The following is a 12,761-nucleotide window of genomic DNA, read 5'->3' on the forward strand; positions in this document are numbered from 1 at the left end:
ATTATCATTCTCACTTATGAACGCACGTGATTGACAACCACTTCCGTTCTACATGCAACAAGAGCTTGAATGTGTATCTCTTAGATTCCCCAACAGAATCTTCGTGGTATAAGTTAGATAGATGGCGGCATTCATGAGGATCCGGAAAGTCTAAACCTTGTCTGTGGTATTCCGAGTAGGACTCTATGATTGAATGACTGTGACGAGCTTCAAACTCCTGAAGGCTGGGCGTGATGACAAGCACAAAAGAATCAAGGGATTCTATTCCAACCTGATTGAGAACCGACAGATGATTAGCCGTGCTGTGACAGAGCATAGGAACGTTTTTACTGAGAGGATGGGATGTAGCCATTGACAACGGTGATGCCCTACATACAGCTTGCCATGGAAAGGAGTAAGAAGGACTGAGTTGAAGCAATGGGAGAGCAGGCGTTCTTGAGCCATACAGCAACTCCATTCGCTTATCTGAAATTCCCACCAATGAATCTGCATAAGTATTCTATCCCTTTTATTATTTCTTCTTTTTATTATTAATCTTCGAAACCATAAACAAATTTAATCTGCCTAACTGAGATTTGCAAGGTGACCATAGCTTGCTTCATACCAACAATCTCTGTGGGATCGACCCTTACTCACGTAAGGTTTATTACTTGGACGACCCAGTACACTTGCTGGTTAGTTGAACGGAGTTGTGAAAGCCGCAGTATTGTGCACCAAGCTTTTGGAGCCATTACCGGGGATTATTCGATTTGTGTGAAAGTATAAATCACAATTTCGTCCACCAGTTCTCCTTTTATAACCATGGAGAGGAAGCATGAAGAGCTTCTCCCAGTTCAGAGTCAAGAAGAGTCCACACAGTCAAACTCTAAGTTTGGTGTTGTGAGGCCACAACCAAACTCTAAGTTTGGTGTTAAGACCCCATATCCAAACTCTAATTTTGGTGTTGGCAACTATACAACATTGACCTGATCACCTTATGGCTCCATGAGAGCCACTGTCAAGCTATTGACATTAAAGAAGCGCTTGTTGGGAGGCAACCCAATTTTATTTATCTAATTTTTATTTTATTGTTATTTTGTGTTTTATTAGGTACTTGATCATGAGGAGTCACGAAAAAATCATAAAAATTAAAAACAGAATCAAAAACAGCAGAAGAAAAAAATTCGCACCCTGGAGGACGCACAGGCTGGCGTTCAACGCCAGTAAGATGCATCTGGCCGGCGTTCAACGCCAGAACAGAGCACCATTCTGGCGCTGAACGCCAGAAATAAGCAACATTCTGGCGCTGAACGCCAGGAATGTGCCTAGAGAAGAAAAGCTGGCACTGAACGCTAGTAACAAGCATGAAACTGGCGTTCAACGCCAGAAACATGCTTTACATGGGCGTTGAACGCCCAGAATGTGCACCACACGGCGTTTAAACGCCAGAATGGTGTGCAAAGGCATTTTACATGCCTATTTGGTGCAGGGATGGAATTCCTTGACACCTTAGGATCTGTGGACCCCCACAGGATCACCTCAGGATCTGTGGACCTCACAGGATCCCCACCTACCTCGCCCTCTCTCTCTCTCTCCATTCATGGTCATCTCTTCTGTTTTTCATTCACCACTCACTTCTATCCACTCTTCCCCACTCCCCTTCAAAATTCAAAACTCTTTCCCACCCAAACCCACCCATATAGCCAAATACACACATCCCTCCATCTCTTCTTCTTCTTCATCATCTTTTCTTTCTTCTCTTGCTCGAGGGCGAGCAATTTTCTAAGTTTGGTGTGGTAAAAGCATAGCTTTTTGCTTTTTCATTACCATTAATGGCACCTAAGGCCAGAGAAACCTCAAAGGGAAGACAAAAGCTTCCACCTCTGAGTCTTGGGAGATGGAAAGACTCATATAAAGCCGTCATAGCTCAGTGGTAGAACATGTGGCTGCAAATCAAGAGATCCCTGAGATACCTCAGGGGATAAATTGTCCTCCACACAAATATTGGAAGCAACCAAGGGTAGAAACACCAAAATTACTAGGAATCATTCAACAGAAACAAGGAAGAGACATAGAGGAGCTCAAAGAGCACCATTGGACCTTCAAGAAGGCGCCACCCTCACTCAGGTGGATTCATTCCTTGTTCTTATTTCTTTCTGCTTTTCGGTTTTTAATATTGTATTTATCTATGTTTTGTGTCTCTAAATTCATGATCATTAGTATGTAACCATGTCTCAAAGCTATGAATAAATTCCATTAATCCTTCACCTCTCTTAAAAAAAAATGTTTTAACTCAAAAGAACAAGAAGTACATGAATTTTGAATTATCCTTGAATTTAATTTAATTATATTGATGTGGCGACAATACTTTTTATTTTCTGAATGAATGCTTAAACAGTGCATGTTTTTGATCTTGTTGTTTATGAATGTTAAAATTGTTGGCTCTTGAAAGAATGATGAACAAAGAGAAATGTTTTTGATGATTTGAAAAATCATGAAATTGATTCTTGAAGCAAGAAAAAGCAGTGAATAGCAAAAGCTTTCAAAAAAAAAAAAAGGAGGAGCAGTAGAAAAAGCCAATAGCCCTTAAAACCAAAAGGCAAGGGTAAAAAGGATCCAAGGCTTTGAGCATCAATGGATAGGAGGGCCCAAGGAAATAAAATCCAGGCCTAAGCGGCTAAACCAAGCTGTCCCTAACCATGTGCTTGTGTCATGAAGGTCCAAGTGAAAAGCTTGAGACTGAGTGGTTAAAGTCGTGATCCAAAGCAAAAGAGTGTGCTTAAGAGCTCTGGACACCACTAACTGGGGACTCTAGCAAAGCTGAGTCACAATCTAAAAAGGTTCACCCAGTTATGTGTCTGCGGCATTTATGTATCCGGTGGTAATACTGGAAAACAAAGTGCTTAGGGCCACGGCCAAGACTCAAAAAAAAAAAAGTAGCTGTGTTCAAGAATCAACATACTTAACTAGGAGAATCAATAACACTATCTGAAATTCTAAGTTCCTAGAGAAGCCAATCATTCTAAACTTCAAAGGAAAAAGTGAGATGCCAAAACTGTTCAGAAACAAAAAGCTACAAGTCCCGCTCATCTAATCATAATTAATATTCATTGATATTTTGGAATTTATAGTATATTCTCTTCTTTTTATCCTAATTGATTTTTAGTTGCTTGGGGACAAGCAACAATTTAAGTTTGGTGTTGTGATGAGCGGATAATTTATACGCTTTTTGGCATTGTTTTTAGATAGTTTTTAGTAAGTTTGAGCTACTTTTAGGGATGTTTTCATTAGTTTTTAGGGAAAAATCATATTTCTGGACTTTACTATGAGTTTATGTGTTTTTCTGTGATTTCAGGTAATTTCTGGCTGAAATTGAGGGAGCTGAGCAAAAATCTGAGTTAGGCTGAAAAAGGACTGCTGATGCTGTTGGATCCTGACCTCCCTGCACTCGAAATGGATTTTCTGGAGCTACAGGAGTCCAATTGGTGCGCTCTCAACGGCGTTGGAAAGTAGACATCCAGGGCTTTCCAGCAATATATAATAGTCCATACTTTGTACGAAGATAGACGACGTAACTTGGCGTTGAACGCCAAGTACATGCTGCTGTCTGGAGTTAAACGCCAGAAAAACGTCATGATCCGGAGTTGAACGCCCAAAACACGTTACAACTTGGAGTTCAACTCCAAGAAAGGCCTCAACTCGTGGATAGCTTTAGTCTCAGCCCCAGCACACACCAAGTGGGCCCCAGAAGTGGATTTCTGCACCAATTATCTTAGTTTACTCATATTCTGTAAACCTAGGTTACTAGTTTACTATTTAAACAACTTTTAGAGACTTATCTTATACCTCATGACATTTTCAGATCTGAATTACATACTTTTTGACGGCATGAGTCTCTAAACTCCATTGTTGGGGGTGAGGAGCTCTGCAGCGTCTCGATGAATTAATGCAATTGTTTCTATTTCTCCATTCAAACATGTGTGTTCCTATCTAAGATGTTCATTCGCGCTTAATTATGAAGAAGGTGATGATCCGTGACACTCATCACCTTCCTCAATCCATGAACGTGTGCCTGACAACCACCTCCGTTCTACATCAGAATCTTCGTGGTATAAGCTAGATTGATGGCGGCATTCATGAGAATCCGGAAAGTCTAAACCTTGTCCGTGGTATTCCGAGTAGGATTCCGGGATTGAATGACTGTGACGAGCTTCAAACTCCTGAAGGCTGGGCGTTAGTGACAGACGCAAAAGAATCATTGGATTCTATTCCAACCTGATTGAGGACCGACAGATGATTAGCCGTGCTGTGACAGAGCATAGGAACGTTTTCACTGAGAGGATGGGAAGTAGCCATTGACAACGGTGACACCCTACATACAGCTTGCCATGGAGGGAACTTTGCACTTTTCCATGGATGGAATATTACATTACAGGAATAAATCAGACAAAGCATCTCCAAAACTCCAACACATTCTCCATTACTGCATAACAAGTATTTATTTTATGCCCTTTTTCCTTTCTTCACTGTACTTGAAAAACACTGTTGTTAGTATCCTAACTAAGAATAATAAGATAAACATAGCTTGCTTCAAACCAACAATCTCTGTGGGATTCGACCCTTACTCACGTAAGGTATTACTTGGACGACCCAGTGCACTTGCTGGTTAGTTGTACGGATTACAAATTCGTGCACCACCCGTCCCCAACCCTCTCGAAAAAACTCAACCACAGCCTCCTCTACTTAGTCGGGAGGATAGACCATCCTCCTTAGTTGGATTAGTTGAGCCTTTTTGTCATTTTTCCACTGTGCTCTGGGGAGACATATGTCCTTTAAGACTTGGTCTAGCCTTGGATTAGCGTGTACTCTCCTATTAAAAGAGTTAGGGTCATCCTTCAGTGGGGGTAATTTGAAAATCTCCCTCACTTTATCTAGATCGAAATGCAGAGTCTTTCCTCGGACCATGGTGCGCCATAGGTTGAACTCCGGTCTCTCTTACTTTTGTCTATCCATCATCCATAAATTTTCATAAAACTCTTGGACTTTTAGAACTCCAACCTTAGTTGCAGGGTTGGCCAGAATTTTCCAACCCTTCATTCAAATTTGCTCTTGAATTTTTGGGTATTCATCATCCTTCAATTCGAACTTGACTTCCAGAATTACTATTTTCTTGCTTACTACATTGTAGTAATGTTCCTCATGAAGCTTGGAATGAAACCAGTAAGGTTTATAAGTGACTGTTGAGGGGTCTCTTTCATTCTTGTTTCTTGGGATGGATCCTCTGACCTTTGGTGCCATAGGAGATGAAAAAGGTGAGAAAGTGGAGCGTCCTCAACACCAAACGTAAGAGTTTTGCTCATCCCAAGAAAGAGAGAAGAAAACAGAGGGAGAAGAAGTAGAAGATGCGCAGGAAAGAGGAGTGGGGGCGTAAGAGATAGGAGGGGTGAATGTGTATTAATAGGAGCAGGAGGGTGTAAATTTCAAAATTGAATTTAGAATGAAAATGTGATAAGATAACAAAATTGAGATTTAAGGGAAAGAAGATATGAGTGAAAAGATATGGTATGCAAAGATATGAGTTGGAAAGCTATAAAAGATTTGAAAAAGATTGGAAAAAAAGAAGAGTTGCTTTTGAAAAGATTTGAAATGGGAAGATATGGAAGGAAAAGATATGAGGTGAAAAGGATATGGTTTGAAAAGATAACATTGCAAAGGATTTGGTTAAAAAACATTTGAATTAAAGAGGTTTAATTTTGAAATGTAGTTTGAAAAAGATATGATATGGAAAGATATGTTTTGAAAACATAGGGTTGGAAAAGATTTGGTTTGAAAAGTTAACTCCCTCTCTCTCTCCCTTGAAAATTCGCAACCTTGCCCTCCCCCTTCTGGGCGTTTAACGTCTAGATCTGGCGTTGAACGCTAGTTGGGGACCCCCTTTATTTATTTATTTATTTATTGGTGGGGCCTTTAACATCAAGAGTGGGCATTGAATGCCCTAAGAAGATAGAAAAATGGTCTTGGGGCTTCCCAATGGGCATTGAACGCCCTTGTTTCCTCCCCCTTCTGGCGCTGGGCGTAAGTTCTAGCGTTCATCGCCAGGAAGGTCTCCCTCCAGGGTGTTTTGCTTGCAATCCTAAGTGTTTCTGCTTCTGTTCTAGGTGCTACACATGATCACACACATTAAAAAGAAATGGAAAATTATAGAAATAATTGAAAAATAAAATAATATTCAATCAAACCAAAATAAACGAAAGAAAGAAAATACAAGTATTATATGTATGGTTGGGTTGCCTCCCAACAAGTGCTTCTTTATTGTTAGTTGTTGGACATTACTGTTGTCATGTCACCAGGAGGGTGGAATCCTCTTGTTCAATTGGATCCCCTAGATAGTGTTTACTCACTTGCCATTGACGGTGAAACTTTTATCAGAATATCTGCTCTGGAGTTCTATATGACCATAGGGTGACACTCCAATGACCACAAAAGGTCCTGTCCATTGTGACTTGAGATTCTCGGGGAATAGTTTGAGCCTGGAATTAAAAAATTAAACTTGCTGGCCAGGCTGGAAGACTCTGGAAGATATCTTCATATCATGCCATTTCTTAGATCTTTTCTTGTAGATTTTAGTATTCTCAAACGTAGCATGTCAGAGTTCATCCTGTTTATTTAATTGGAGTAATATCTTTTCTCCTGCAGTCTTGGCGTCAAAGTTGAGGAACCTTATTGCCTAGTAAGCTCTGTGCTCCAATTCAACGGGTAGGTGGCATGCTTTATCATAGACCAGCTGATAGGGGAACATCCTGATGGGGTTTTTGAATGCAGTCCGGTATGCCCAGAGAGCATCATCATGCTTCCTTGCCCAATCCCTTCTAGAGTCACTTAGTGTTCTCTCCAGGATTCTTTTGAGTTCCCTATTAGAGACCTCAGCTTGTCCATTTATCTCTGGATGGTAGAAGGTTACTACTTTATGACGAATAGCATATCGCTGAAGAATGGAGTCAAGTTGTCTATTACAGAATTGGCTACCTCTGTCACTGATCAGTATCTATGGAACACTAAATGTAAGACCCAAGAATTTTGAAACGTCCTATTTTGAACTAATCTCAAATCATATATTTATTTACAGTTTTAATTTCAGAAATTATTTTATTGAAAATAATTAAAGGCAGTTTTGATTAATTGGATCTGAAATAAATTAAGGATTTTTATCCAAACTCTATAATTATGTATTATTTTTCTATTTACAATTTAAAATTTTAGAAATCCAAAAATAATTAAATTTGGATATTTAAACTAGGACTTTATCTAATTTTATAATTATTGAGTTATTCTCCATATTTAAATTATAAAGTTAGTAGTTGTCAATTAATAAAAATTTTATATGATTTAATTTAAATACTTTATATTTTAATAATTTAGTGCTTTAAGTTTTAGGAATCAAGAAAATTAATTATATTATCTTATATTTTTAATTAGAGTATTTGATTGGGAATCAAATTAGTACTTTGATACAACAAATAATATTTTAAAGTAATTTTAGAGATTTAATTAGATTTCAAAATTTATACTCCATGCCCCAATTTTATTAAAATTACTTTACTCTAATTAAACCCAAAATCTTAATTTTATACACAAACTCTAATCCTAATTAAACCACAATTTTTCCCTTTACTCCAAATGAAACCCTAGCCACCACCCCTCCATCAGCAAGCAAAACACCAACCAGCACACAAACCCAGCAAAGGAAAGAAACAGAAAGGGAAGCAAGAAGAGGGATCCGTAGAGAAAGAAGGAAGAAAGGGGAAATGGAAGCAGGGGAAGGGGAGAAGAGAGGGAGTTGCGATCCACAGAGGAAGGAGGAGGGAGACCGCTGCTGCAGCTGCGCCACCGCCACCGCCACCACGTCCTGCTACTTGCGCCGCCACTGTCTAGCTCAAGCCACCACCGGGCCATTCGTCACCATCGTAAGGAAGCCCAAAACTGAGGGAGAGAGCCGCACGAGGAGAAAGAAGCATCGTTGTCCGTAGAGCCCACGTCGTTGCCGTCGCCGTCGAGGTCTTCTCGTCGCCGTTCCTCGCCACTGCCGAGTCGCCATCGACGTGGATCTGACCAGAGGGGAAGAGGAAAACACGACCAGAACGGGATGGAAGGGAAGGAAGCCACTTGCATTGCCACCGTCGAGCCATGTCCGCCGTTGCTGCCTTCGAAAACCGCCACTGAAGCTTCTATTTTCATGGTAAAGCTCTAACCTTTCTTCAATTCTTCCTTATCCCTTAAGTTCGTTAGTTCAATGAGTATTGTTACTGAAGTCACTACAAGAAAAAGTAATATTTGTAACAAAAAAAAATTGTTACAAAAGACCGAAATTTTAAAACAAAAGGAATTTGTAACAAAAAAAGGCCTGTTGCAGTATGTCTCATTACAAAAAGTTTTTGTAACAAAAAAATAAAACTGTTACAATACAAAGTATTATTTTGTAACAAATTTTTTTGATACAAAAACTAAAATTTGTTACAAAAGTGATAACAAATTTAACAAATAAACACTTTTTTGTAACAATTTAGATTTGTGTTATAATATTTTGTTACAAAATGCTACTTACTTTTGTAACACTTTTTATTCTTAGTTACAAAAATAGATTCATTTTGCAATATTTATTTAAATAATTGATATATCAATTAATTTTCTAAATGTGTTAACTCAACATTTATATAATATATAATCATATAGATAATTAACATATCTTACATATAATTAAGATTCTTTTACAATAGAATAAGTTCTATAAATTCAACTAAATACAACTTTTTGCTAACATAAAATTTGTATCATGTAGAATCTATAATCCTTGACTCTTCTAGCATGTTTCAGTCAATGTAAAGCCTAGCATGTTGCCATCAATTTTATACCCCTGCAAACATAAACAATGAAAACCAAAATTATATGTAAAGCCTAACATAAAATTTGTATCATGTAGAATTTATAATCCTTGACTCTTCTAGCATGTTTCAGTCAATGTAAAGCCTAGCATGTTTCCATCAATTTTATACCCCTGCAAACATAAACAATGAAAACCAAAATTAGAAATAACACATAACACTATTTTCGTCCAAGTGAAAATTAAGATAGAAGTTAAAATTAACTAATTCTTTGAGAATATATTCTCAAACTTTAAACCAACTAATCAAGGATACAAATTATCAAGAATTGACAATTTAATACATAAAACTTGGGCTAATTAATCATCGTTCAATCAAAAATATACTTAACTTATTTTTCATGCTTTTACACTCACGAAGTTCCATACAAGGAAAGTGAGATTCATGTCAAAACACAAGAACAAGAACATGAAGAACAACCAAAAGAAACCAAATTTAAATTACTTCCTTTGAACCAAAAGAGAAACTCTGACAAGATAATAGCTCACTTTCTACGTGCACAGATGCACTAGGCCATATCAGATCAAGCTTAGGTCCTTGTAGTTTTATATAAGCTAAAACAAGGAATCTCTAGTAAAGTATCCCAACAAGAATAGAAGAAAATACAATTGGGTGAACTGCCAGTTATACTTACACATATGAAGTCAAAACCAACATTAATAAAGAAGAGACATTAATGAACTAAAGCATATGCTCTAAGATCAACATGCTACTAATACTTTACATAGGCAGTTCAGAGAGCATCTATTGAAAAAGCATTTAACTCGATATAAATTCAAATCTCACTTAGAGTTCAAATGATGGGCAATAGAAAAACCAATCCAGTTCATGTGATGATTTGGTTTCAGAGTCAAAAGTTGCTGTCTCGTCTCAACAAAGCCACTTAAATCCCGCATTTGAGCCTGCGAGCGAGAATAGAAAAGCAACATGAGAAAAACAATTACATCATAAAAGAATTCTCCACCTATATACATACTACACGAAAAATAGGCATACAACAGTACAACATAGCAGAACTTTATGCGCTCCGGTTCATGTCTTCAAACTAAGGGCAAGATCATTTTCTATGAAACCTTAATATATTTTTCGTTCATCAAACCTCAATTTCCATAATTCACTGATCTTTTTCTCAACAACTCAGCAAGGTTCTCAAACCATTCAATTTAATAACAAAAGGTATTGATAATATAACCAAAATTTACAACAAGAACTCATTCTCAATAATCAGAAAACAGTCACAATTAAACCATCATCACAATAATTCCAGACTGAGCAAAGACTAAATCAATTTAACACTCAACACAATATTATCCAGTCAAATTAACATATCCAGTAACCAATAATTTCTCAAACAATCTTGCCACAATATCCACCATCATCAAATAAATGTCAATTTCACCACTAAATCAAGAAATCAGTGTAACCAGGAATTCGAGTAATTAGTCACTTTCAAACAATTAAATCATTATTCACAAATCACAGCCTCAAATCAAAATAGTCTCAACACCACACCAATCACATTTTCACAACCTCAATCCAAGCTTAAATCTACCAATTAATCTCTCATAACAACAAAATCAGTTACATTCACAGCAATAATCCAAACTTAATAACATTACGATTATTAATAACAGCAAAATGGAGAATTCAAACTCAATGGAATAAAAAATAGAAATGAATTCAATGGAACTGAAAACAGAGATAGCTTACGATAAAAGAACGAAACAGCAGCAATAGGAAAGGCAGCCTCATTCTCTCCAGTCCGTGATTCCAGCGACCAGAGGTACGGCGGTAGTTCCCCCAGTGACAATCGACGGCGGCGGCTCCGCGGACGGTAGCTGGGCACAACAACTCGAACAGCGCCTCCTTCTTCTCCCTCAATCTTCCTCCCTCTACGCGTCTGCTCGCGATTTACGGCGGCGGCAGAAGCTTCATCGACTGTGACTTGGCAGCGGCTTGAACGGCAAACAGCGGCGACTGCGTGACATTGGCTCCGACAGCGCACGGGTCTCCTTCCTCCTCCTCTCTTCAATCGCGTTAATCTCTCTGTCCGTGGTGACAACGCCTGCGACTGTTCGATGGCAGACCGGCAGCAAAGCGCGGCTCCACGGAATGGCGATGCGTGCGACAGCGGCAGCAGCGAGGCAGCAGCCCTCCACCTTCTCCTCTGTTCTCTCGGATCCTCTCTTTCTCTTTCTCTCTTCTCCGCTGTAAGGGGTATGTGTGTTGAAGGCTATTATGCGACGCTGAAAGGGGGGGGTTTTAGGGTTAGGTTTCTCAATTTGAGAATTAGGTTTTTTATTTTTAATTTGGAAATTAAGATTAAAAATTAAGAATTTTATAAAAGAATAAAGGATAGATATGAATGGATATTTTGATAAAATTAAATAGTAGAATAATTTTAAAATTAAATATGATTTTATAAAAGAATAAAGGATAGATATAAATAAATATTTTGATAAAATTAGAGGATAGAATAATTTTAAAATTAAATGTACTCTATTAAAAATATTTAAGAACATTATTTATCAATATATTGTTAAGTTCAATTAATTATTTTTAATTTAAATTATAAAATAAACATATTATCACATTTTATAAAATATAATTTAAACTCAAAATATTATTTATTCAAATTAAATGATATAACTTTTTATTATTTTTCAATAACTGAAACTTTAATTTCAATTTATAAAATAACTAATTATAATAAAAATTATACATAAATATTAATTGACCTAAACTTAAAATATTTATAAAAATCAATCTAATCATTTCTAATAAATTAATCTCTAAGAGTGCAAATTAATAAAATAGAACATAATTCATTCATAATAGAAATTACTTAAATAGAAATTACTTAAATTGAATGGTACAATTCTTTCTTATTTTTCAAATACAAAAAAGATAATTTCTCCTAATTATTTTTAAATTCAAAGTATCATAAAGTTTTTATTTAATTATTTTCAATAAAATAATTTTTTTAAAATAAAATCATCAACAAATATAATAAATTTAATTATCCAAAAACTCGGGATGTTAGAGAGTGGGGTGTGTGAGTTGTATTACAGTTAGGAATTGGGTAATTTAAGCATTTTCAATAAAAATAAAGGTAGTATAATAATTGAAAATTAATTTTAATTTAATAATTATATACATATATTATCTAACTATAAAGTTTTAAAATATTTTTAAATAAATATTTTAATTTTAAGAATTAGAGTAATTAAATTAATTATTCTGGAAATATTATTTTATTATTATTTTATAATTATTTTTAAATAATTACTAATTAAGATAAAATTGCAGATAATCAAATTAATTTTTTTATTCATAAAATTTAAAGTATTAAATGCAAAAAATATTAAATATTTAAATTAAATCATCTAAAATTTTTATATTTTTTTTAATTACTAAAATTTTAAATTATAAATAAAAAAATATTCTATTTAATATATAAATCTCTAAAAAATTATTTTGAATAAATATAATAAATCATAAATGACTTATTATTTAATTTTTAAAATAATTTTAAATTCAAAGTATCATTAATTTGACTTAAATACTTTTAGTAAAATAAATTTTTGAATATAAAATCTTAAATAAATATAATAAATCATTATATTAATTTTTAAAAATTTGAAGTCTTACATTTAATATGTTGAAACAAAATTTTTTATTAGTTACAAAAAATCTTTGAATTTTGTGACAAATAAATAATTTGTTACAAAAATATAGTATTTTATGACAAATTAATTTTTTGTTACAAAATATTTAGAGCTTTTGAAACAAATAGATATTTTGTTACAAAATGTTATGAATTTTTGTAACAATAGAATCTTT

At 35.5% G+C, this 12,761-nt stretch overlaps 1 long non-coding RNA gene across 2 annotated transcripts; it reads right to left on the reverse strand.

Annotated features, from left to right (window-relative positions):
- Positions 1 to 8,661: 8,661 nt before the first annotated feature.
- On the reverse strand, positions 8,662 to 11,171 carry LOC112799711 (uncharacterized). 2 transcript variants are annotated; one of them, XR_011881666.1, is made up of 3 exons: positions 10,629 to 11,171; positions 9,705 to 9,820; positions 8,662 to 8,890 (listed from the first exon to the last, which is right to left on the reverse strand). It is a non-coding gene; the product is annotated as an uncharacterized lncRNA (long non-coding RNA). The 2 variants fall into 2 exon arrangements; XR_003201181.2 differs by having other exon boundaries at positions 8,820 to 9,031; positions 10,629 to 11,138.
- Positions 11,172 to 12,761: the final 1,590 nt, after the last annotated feature.

The sequence above is a fragment of the Arachis hypogaea genome, chromosome 5 (genome assembly GCF_003086295.3).
Source record: "Arachis hypogaea cultivar Tifrunner chromosome 5, arahy.Tifrunner.gnm2.J5K5, whole genome shotgun sequence".
Taxonomy (NCBI): domain Eukaryota; kingdom Viridiplantae; phylum Streptophyta; class Magnoliopsida; order Fabales; family Fabaceae; genus Arachis; species Arachis hypogaea.